The following is a 10816-nucleotide window of genomic DNA, read 5'->3' on the forward strand; positions in this document are numbered from 1 at the left end:
GATGCTAACAGCGCCAGTTTTTCTTTGCGAATTGTTGCATGAGGAGGGCTACGTTTTCGCTGCCCAACAATAATTTCACTTAACTCCACTCACACTAAGTACGTGGTGTAGGTGTGAGTGTTAGTTCTAGACTGACTGCACACTAGTCAAAGACTGTGTATGAGTTAGCTTCAGTATTTCGCGCCAGCGTGCGTAGGGCGCCTTTCTGATTGGTCGCTTCAGTCAGCCAGTGATTAATATCGTTACATAAAATGTATAAATAATTTTTCATGTTTAGGCAGCTGTTGTAATGGGGATGATGTCGAAAATCTAGCTGAAGGCGTATATAAACATTAAAATAGTTCATAGCAATAAACGAATTGATTCGATAGCCGACCAATCTTGCCACAGTGTGAAACGCCGCATTGTTTATGCCCTGCAGTACGACACGCCTCCTACTCGCATCTTCTTTCTCGCTCTTCATGAATGTCTATCGTTTTGTTGGATGGGGATTACTACCGATCTTAGCTAGTTGCTCACGTGCAGCAACATGACACTACATGGTGTAGTACCAATGGTGTAGCAGGGATGACTGGGTTTAACGCCACGTCGACATCGAAGTCATTACAGACTGAGCACAAGCTCCTATTGCGTCAAGAATGGGAAGAAAATGGGCTGCACTCTCTCAAAGAAACCATTTCGATATTTGCCTGGAGAACCACAAGAGGAGGAGGTATACTTGGAAATGACCCGGAGACAGGGGAAGGTCCCAGCTAGATTACATCATGGTCAGACAGATATTTCCAAATTAGACAGTGAATTGTAAGGTATATCCAGACGCAGATACTGTCGTGCATGATTCGTAGACAATGGTAAGGAGAGGTGATGCAGCAACTGTTGACACAGTAGACTTGGACAGGAGCAGAAATGATTAGTGAACAAGTAACACGGCAAACAGAAGATATATTCAACTTGTATTTCTCCAAACGTACGATGATGATGACGTTTGGTTTGTAGGGCGCTCAACTGCGCTTTTATCAGCGCCCATTCAAATTCCCAACCATTGCTCAGTCCAAACTCGCCACTTTCATGAATGATGATGAAATGACGAGGACAACACAAACACCCAGGCACCTCAAGGCAGGTGAAAATCCCAGACACTGCCGGGAAACGAACCCGGGACCCCGTGCTCGGGAAGCGAGAGCGCAACCGTGAGACCACGAGCTACGGACGAACGTACGAAGTCTCGATGCATATAAGCGGCAAGAAACCAGCTATCACAGTGCCAACAAGGAAGAATCGCGCTGTCCTAAATACGAGCAAAGGTGTCAGACCGGGGCTAGACGGCCACTTCTTAGCGTCACGTGGCGATGTGGTTCTGAAAACAAGTGGGGCTTAACCAGTGCCACTAGCCATCCTATATCATAGCGGCTGAGCGTGTTCGTGGTACGGAGCCGCTGGAGGTGTAGCTTAGGTGGACACACACGATTGGGTCCGCCCGATCTCGCGGGACTGCTATCAACGTCAAACGGAAATTTACAGTTCCATTACTAATATAACAACATTCACGGAGTGGTATCTATACGTAACTCTACATCTATAGTCTCTGATCATGATTTACCAATGACGGCGAGTAGACTGAAGTTTAAGAGAATCGTCCAAAAAAATCAATGTAGACATTTCCCAATCGGAATAAGAATAAATAAGGCTGAAAGTCAGAGAGAGAGGGGAAAGGAGACGGCGAGAGAGAGAAAAGGTCAGATGGACAGAGAGAGGGAGAGTAGGAGATAAGGGTGTACATGCCATTCATATTTATCAATTGCGAAAAATTTCCAGATTCGCTAGTCAATAAATAGAACAGTCAAGATCGAGAAAACCATTTTTTAAAAATGTGATCACTTTGGGGTTTATGCTCGGAATCTTCAGGTCTAATGCACTGTAAAAATATAAATTGGTCAAATGAAATAGGAAAGTCAGAAAATAACATACAGTGCGAAAAAGGAAAGTAAAGGAAAACCAACAAGAGTTAAAAATCACGTTTACTGCTGCTGATGTCTAATATACCAAGGGTTAAATAGAGTGGAACAGGTGCGATTATGTCGCCAATATCAGCCTCAGCCAAGGGGCAATGATTTAGGTAAGATTCGTTCAAATGAACGAATAAAATCTGAGAGAAATTGTAGAAGTATCTGTGTAACAATTACTAAAAGTAGCTTACGAAGGACTGTATCAGTTCATTGATAAAACTCAGATTAAAAGAGCCAAGGTATGTATGGTAATCGACTGCAGACTGGCACCATTGATTGGTGCTTTCAGGGACGCTGTTTCCATAGAGACGTCGCCTTCAAAATGGCTGCTGGTGGTTAAAGATGTACCAGGAGATTGCCAGTACTAGGATGCTTGTTGAACGTTCATGAAAGAAGCCAGTAAGTCAATCGTTATACTGATGATCAAAAAATGGTTCAAATGGCTCTGAGCACTATGGGACTCAACTGCTGTGGTCATTAGTCCCCTAGAACTTAGAACTACTTAAACCTAACTAACCTAAGGACATCACACACATCCATGCCCGAGACAGGATTCGAACCTGCGACCGTAGCAGTCGCACGGTTCCGGACTGCGCGCCTAGAACCGCGAGACCACCGCGGCCGGCTATACTGATGACTTTATAGAGCTACATACTTCGTTTTTCTTCTCTCGGTTTATTTTCTAGTATTATTCAGTTATAATTGAGTGTGGCCTACATGTCAAGATAGATCAGTACCTCAGTACTTGTTTGTTGCTATTATTTTTGAACTGCTGACTATTTGCACTTCGTGCATTCGTTATGTACAGCCGATACGAATCGTTACGAATCGTTGGAGAGGAGTGACGTGTTGACTACGCCATTCTAAAAGCTCTGTGTAGCAATACCATTCAGATAGCTAGGAAAGTAGTTCCTTCCTAACTCGTTAGTCGACATAAGTCCGAAATGCTAGATTTTCATTTTTAACCCATCATCTCTCGGCCATAACAAAACTGACTGTCGCCTTTCCTACCAACCTGGTCACTCACAACTGAAGCATGTGTAAGGAATAAACTTCCTTTTGGCCCATCAAAAGTTCGTCTTATGGTTTAATTTTCCTTAAAGGTGTCCACAGCTTCACTATTCCGTCCAGACTCACTCTGCTTATGATCAAACAGTATTGCTGCAATGCAGGAAAACCGATTGTAGTTCAATAATCAAAGATACGAGCGTCAGTTCATAAAGCTATAATTATCACCTCGAAAAAAATAACGTGACTCGAATTTTTTTTATTTTTATTTGTTTATTTATTTATTTATTTTGTAGATTCTAGTATCCCCGCGCCACAGTCGTGCACCACACCGCAAGAGATCTCAAAATGGCACAGCACGTTGACGAAGTAGGGCACTTACGAGCGATAGTCAACCAACCTTATCACCTTTAAAAAAAAAAGCTTTTTATTTTCGCGTTGGTGGCTGTCTGCAGGGCCACGGTATGGCTGGAAACTTAGCGGCTTGTTATGGTACTGTAGCTCTGGGATATCAGGGTTTACCAGGTCTGCAGAAACATAAACAATTAATTATGTGACTTTAATTTTCCGAGGTGATGGCTATATTTTATGACTATCTTTCGTACAGTTACTTGTGGAGCTGGGTTTATTCGCAATACGAGGGGCTTTCAATCAATAATGTAATATATTTTTTATCGGCCAATTGTGGTTGAAAAAAGTGCTAAACGTTTGTGGGACATAGTGGAGTATTCTTCTTTGCTGTTAGATTCAGAAGCATCCGACCCACCTTACATTTCCAGGTGGTGGGTTACTCTGTACTGTTAATGAAATAAATGAGTAGGAGAGCTTCTGTTAAGTTTGGAAGGTAGGAGACGAGGTAATGGCAGAAGTGAAGCTGTGAGGACGGGACGTGGATCGTCCTTGGATAACTCAGATGGTAGAGCACTTGCCTGTGAAAGACAAGGGTTCCGAGTTCGAGTCTAGGACCGGCACACAGTTTTAATCTGCCAAGAAGTTTCAGTAAATAAATAAATAAATAAATCGGTTTGAGCTCCTATAGTTTCAAGAACGTCTAATTGATAGCGTTCAAAGTGGCGTCTGTAACGGAGAGCTGATCCAAGCGGACAGATGTCGTTGAGTTTCTTTTGGCGCAAAACCAAAGCATAGCAGATATTCATGTCTACGGAGACCTGGCAGTGAACAAAAGCATGGTGAGGCGTCTAACATCATCACAGCAACGTCGCAAAAATCTGTCCAGTATCCCGCGTGCCGGCAGGCCGCACACAGTTTGATTCTTGCAGTGTTGGAGTGTGCTTACAGTCTCATTCGAGGTGATCGATGGATCATAGCCAAACACCTCGCTGCTCGGCTGGACGTCTCTGTTGGTAATACTCTCACACACTCATCCACCAGTTGGGGTACTCAAAGGTGTGTGCCCACTGGACTCCTCGCCTCCTAACGGAAACCATTAACAGCAACTGAAGACCATCTGCGCGGAATTGCTTTCGCGTTACGAGGCTGATGGTGACAATTTTTTGTCGAACATCGTCTCAGGCGATGAAACATGGATTTATCACTTGAAACCGAAGAAAAAGTTCAAAGTCGCTGGTGAAGTCATGGCCGCGGTCTTCTGGGACTCTGACGAGGTTAATCTGCTGTCTTTGTTGTCTTCCTCCATCGTGCAACGATCAACAAGAAGTGTATTGCTCTACCGTCAGGAAATTGAAGAAACGACTTAGGAGTGTTCCTAGGCACAAAAAAGTAAACGAAATGAAGTAGTTGCTCTCCGTGATAACGCAAGGCCTCACACAAGTCTGCGAACCCATGAGGAGGCCCCAAAACTTCAAAGGACTGTTCTTCCTCATCCGCCCTACTACCCAGATCTCGTACCTTCCGACTTCTATATGGTTAGCCCCATTCTGTTGGAAGCAGTATGTGGGTGATGGGGAGGCTATTGGTGCAGCAAAACGTTGGCTCCGTCTTCGGCCAGTAGAGTGGTACCGCGCTGACAGACAGACCCGCCAGTAAGGTGACGTAAGGACGCCATATTGAACAGAGATTATATAGAAAACTAAGGTTTTGTAGCGAAAAGAGCGGGGAATAATATGGTGTACTGGAATCCTGAACAAAACCAACCTGCTTTCAATAGCAGAAATAAAAAGAAAGTGAAACATCTTGAAGGCGAGGAGGAAAAAACTTCACGGTTTGAGTGGGTATGTGATGTTGTTGTTGTTGTGTTGTTGTAGTCTTCAGTCCTGAGACTGGTTTGGTGCAGCTCTCCAGGCTCTGTGCAAGCTGCTTCATCTCCCAGTACGTACTGCATCCTACATCCTTCTCAATCTTCTTAGTGTGTCCATCTCTTGGTCTCCTCTACGATTTTACCCTCCACGCTGCCCTCCAATACTAAATTGGCGATCCCTTGATGCCTCAGAACATGTCTTACCAACTGATCCCTTCTTCTAGTCAAGTTGTGCCACAAACTCCTCCCCAGTTCTATTCAGTACCTTCTCATTAGTTATGTGATCTACCCATCTAATCTTCAGCATTCAGCATTCACAATTCGAAAGCTTCTATTCTCTTTTTGTCCAAACTATTTATCGTCCACTTTCACTTGCACACATGGCTACACTCCAAACAAATACTTTCAGGAACGACTTCCTGACACTTAAATTTATACTCGATGTTAACAAATTTCTCTTCTTCAGAAACGCTTTCACTGCCATTGACAGTCTACATTTTATATCCTCTCTACTTCCACCATCATCAGTTATTTTGCTCCCCAAATAGCAAAACTCTTTCACTACTTTAAGTGTCTCATTTCCTAAAGTAATTCCCTCAGCATCACCCAAGTTAACTCGACTACATTCCATTATTCTCATTTTGCTTTTGTTGTTGTTCATCTTATATCCTGCTTTCAAGACACTGTCCATTCCGTTCAACTGCTCTTCCAAGTCCTTTGCTGTCTCTGACACATTTACAATGTCATCGGCGAACCTGAAAGTTTTTATTTCTTCTTCATGGATTTTAATACCTACTCCGAATTTTTCTATTGTTCCTTTCGCTGCTTGCTCTATATACAGATTGAATAACGTCGGGGAGAGGCTACAACTCTGTCTCACTCCGTTCGCAACCACTGCTTTCCTTTCATGCCCGTCGATTCTTATAACTGCCATCAGGTTTCTGTACAAATTGTAAATAGCCTTTCGCTCGCTGTATTTTACCCCTGCCACCTCCAGAAATTGAAAGAGAGTATTCCACTCAACATTATCAAAAGCTTTTTCTAAGGCTACAAACGCTAGAAACGTAGGTTTGCCTTTTCTTAATCTAACTTCTAACATAAGCCGTAGGGTCAGCATTGCCTCACGTGTTCCTACATTTCTGCGGAATCCAAACTGATCTTCCTCGAGGTCGGCTTTTACCAGATTTTCCATTCGTCTGTAAAGAATTCGCGTTAGTATTTTGCAGCAGTGACTTATTAAACTTACTGTTCGGTAATTTTCACATCTTTCAACACCTGCTTTCTTTGGTATTGGAATCATCTGGTGATATATCAGTGATATTTAAAAAGAACTTGGCAGTACGATCTCAACTTATAAGGGGACTTCGCATCCCCTCTGGCTTCGCTGCGTGAACTGATTCGGGTGGGAAAGGTGTGATAAAGTTATTGTATCCTCTCCAAATGAAAGGATGGAGGTTGCCCACGGCTACTGTAACTCATTCTTCATATCCTGGATACTGGCTCTCTGACGGAGGTGACGTGCGAACAAGTCTCACGCATGTTCATCGGGAAATCTCTGAAGATCTTGATGATCAGGGGGATATCACAATGTCACGCAGACAATTCGTAGAGACTCATGACGTGTGTGGACGAGCATTGCTCTGTCGATACACGGCGCAAGGTCCTGTCGCATGTCACAGGAGGAGGAGATTAGTATTTAACGTCCTGTCGACAACGAGGTCATTAGAGCACAAGCTCATATTAGGGAAGGATGGGGAACGAAATCGGCCAGGCCATTTCAAAGGAACCATAATGGCATTTGCCTGAAACGATTTAGGGAAATCATATGAAACCAAAATGAGGGTGGCTGGAAGCGGATCTGAACTGTCGTCATCCGGAATGCACGTCCAGTGTGCGAACCACTGCGCCACCTGGCTCGGTCGCATGAGAGATAGCACATGAGATAGCAGGATGTTCGTGACATACCGTCGCTCAATCACTAACAGCCGTGAGCTGAAATCATACCGGAAGGCTCTCCGGACCACGTCGCTAGGAGGAACCACACTGCGCCTCTGCTAAACATCTCCACAGGTACGGGGTGTTTCAAAAATGACCGGTATATTTGAAACGGCAATACAAACTAAACGAGCAGCGACAGAAATACACCGTTTGTTGCAATATGCTTGGGACAACAGTACATTTTCAGGCAGACAAACTTTCGAAATTACAGTAGTTACAATTGTCAACAACAGATGGCGCTGCGGTCTGGGAAACTCTATAGTACGATATTTTCCACATATCCACCATGCGTAGCAATAATATGGCGTAGTCTCTGAATGAAATTACCCGAAACCTTTGACTATGTGTCTGGCGGAATGGCTTCACATGCAGATGAGATGCATTGCTTCAGCTGTTCAATTGTTTCTGGATTCTGGCGGTACACCTGGTCTTTCAAGTGTCCCCACAGAAAGAAGTCACAGGGGTTCATGTCTGGCGAATAGGGAGGCCAATCCACGCCGCCTCCTGTATGTTTCGGATAGCCCAAAGCAATCACACGATCATCGAAATATTCATTCAGGAAATTAAAGACGTCGGCCGTGCGATGTGGCCAGGCACCATCTTGCATAAACCACGAGGTGTTCGCAGTGTCGTCTAAGGCAGTTTGTAGCGCCACAAATTCACGAAGAATGTCCAGATAGCGTGATGCAGTAATCGTTTCGGATCTGAAAAATGGGCCAATGATTCCTTTGGAAGAAATGGCGGCCCAGACCAGTACTGTTTGAGGATGCAGGGACGATGGGACTGCAACATGGGGCTTTTCGGTTCCCCATATGCGCCAGTTCTGTTTACCGACGAAGCCGTCCAGGTAAAAATAAGCTTCGTCAGTAAACCAAATGCTGCCCACATGCATGTCGCCGTCATCAATCCTGTGCACTATATTGTTAGCGAATGTCTCTCGTGCAGCAATGGTAGCAGCGCTGAGGGGTTGCCGCATTTGAATATTGTGTGGATAGAGGTGTAAACTCTGGCGTATGAGACGATACGTGGACGTTGGCGTCATTTGGACCGCAGCTGCAACACGGCGAACGGTAACCTGAGGCCGCTGTTGGATCACCTGCTGCACTAGCTGCGCGTTGCCCTCTGTGGTTGCCGTACGCGGTCGCCCTACCTTTCCAGCACGTTCATCCGTCACGTTCCCAGTCCGTTGAAATTTTTCAAACAGATCCTTTATTGTATCGCTTTTCGGTCCTTTGGTTACATTAAATCTCCATTGAAGACTTCGTCTTGTCGCAACAACACTGTGTTCTAGGCGGTGGAATTCCAACACCAGAAAAATCCTCTGTTCTAAGAAATAAACCATGTTGTCCACAGCACACTTGCATGTTGTGAACAGCACACGATTACAGCAGAAAGACGACGTACAAAATGGCGCACCCACAGACTGCGTTGTCTTCTATATCTTTCACATCACTTGCAGCGCCATCTGTTGTTGACAATTGTAACTACCGTAATTTCGAAAGTTTGTCCGCCTGAAAATGTACTGTTGTCCCAAGCATATTGCAACAAACGGTGTACTTCTATCGCTGCTCGTTTAGTTTTTATTGCCGTTTCAAATATACCGGTCATTTTTGAAACACCCCGTAGCTGTCATGTGGGGTAGTGCGGAGCCGCCATGCATCGGTGTACACAGCGCGACGCCATTCACTAGCAGTCCATGCTCGCCAGTCACGGTTGGCAGGCGCAGTGTGTGCTGACAGCAGAATACGACGACCGGAACGCTGACGACGAGTACGCCTACACCCCAGGCTCCCATGCCGTTTAAGACTGGGCCACTGTCACATCCGAATGCCCCACAAGCCTGGACAATGCATGGTTTGAGCAATTAGCAAAATGCAGACCCTCTCAAACTTCACCTCATTCCACCTAACCAAAAGACAACTGAATGTAATCTTCGGTTAGTACAACAAAAAAATACGAGAATGTCAACACCCCAAATATTTGGGTATGTTTCTACAGCTCCCCAACATTTAGAAAATGCTTAGAACTAAAAGGACAGGAATTAAAATGAAGAAATAGCTGATGCTAGCTGGGATTTAATGTAACCCCATAAGAACTCCAGCAGAAGCACTTTGTATCTTGTCGCCGAATACAGTTCTTCTGTTTGCAGTAGAAGTAACCATGTAAGGAAAATAGATATTCTTCTATATGACGCGATCAGTCTCGCGACAGGAACTCTTAAATCCATGCCAATATCATGGCCGTCAGTACTCGCCAAAACTAATCCTCCAAATCTTCGACGACAACCAACAGTGACACGTCACTTGATGAAAGTCAAAAGACGCAGACAGTTACAAATTCATCAAACACTGAACAAATAACCACGCACCTAAGATCTAGAGAACCAATCTGGGTAAGTGACAGCCATCTCGCCCCAGAAAGCTATATGCTAAGGGATGAATGAAGAAACAGTGGATTTCCTTCCCTGTTCATAGGAAGTTAGATAAAATAGATCCGACCGTCCAATCCCAGAAGCAGAGCAATCAAGAAAAATATGGAGCTTCCTGAACCGTATCATAACTGGCTAAGCCATAACCAGTCAGCACCACACAAGTAGGAAATTGTAAATGATAGTCAATGCGACTGCGTAATATCGGGCAAACAACGGGGCACTTGTTGCTCGATTACCCGGAAAGAAAATTCATGGCTACCTGGAAAGACATCGTAGGCGCAACAGTTGCAGTATTTAAATGGTTGGAGTCTTTGGATATCCGACTGTTGTTGTTGTTGTGGTCTTGAGTCCTGAGACTGGTTTGATGCAATTCTCCATGCTACTCTATCCAGTGCAAGCTTCTTCATCTCCCAGTATCTACTGCAACCTACATCCTTCTGAATCTGCTTGGTGTATTTATCTCTTGGTCTCCCTTTACGATTTTTACCCTCCACGCTGCCATCCAATACTAAATTGGTGAACTCTTGATGTCTCAGAACATGTTCTACCAACCGATTCCTTCTTCTAGTCAAGTTGTGCCACAAGCGTTTCTTCTCCCCAATCCTCTTCAACACCTCCTCATTTGTTATGTGATCTACCCATCTAATCTTCAGCATTCTTCTGTAGCACCACATTTCGAAAGCTTCTATTCTCTTCTTGTCTAAACTATTTATCGTCCATGTTTCACTTCCATACATGGCTACACTCCATACAAATACTTTCAGGAACGACTTCCTGACACTTAAATCTATACTCGATGTTAACAAATTTCTCTTCTTCAAAAACGCTTTCCTTGGCATTGCCAGTCTACATTTTATATCCTCTCTACTTCGACCATCATCGGTTATTTTTTCTCCCCAAATTGCAAAACTCCTTTACTACTTTAAGTGTCTCATTTCCTAAAGTAATTCCCTCAGCATCACCCGACTTAATCCGACTACATTCCATTATCCTCGTTTTGCTTTTGTTGATGTTCATCTTATATCCTCCTTTCAAGACACTATCCATTCCATTCAACTGCTCTTCCAAGTCCTTTGCTGTCTCTGACACATTTACAATGTCATCGGCGAACCTGAAAGTTTTTATTTCTTCTCCATGGATCTTAATACCTACTCC

This window comes from Schistocerca gregaria, chromosome 3 (assembly GCF_023897955.1).
Source record: "Schistocerca gregaria isolate iqSchGreg1 chromosome 3, iqSchGreg1.2, whole genome shotgun sequence".
Classification (NCBI taxonomy): Eukaryota; Metazoa; Arthropoda; class Insecta; order Orthoptera; family Acrididae; genus Schistocerca; species Schistocerca gregaria.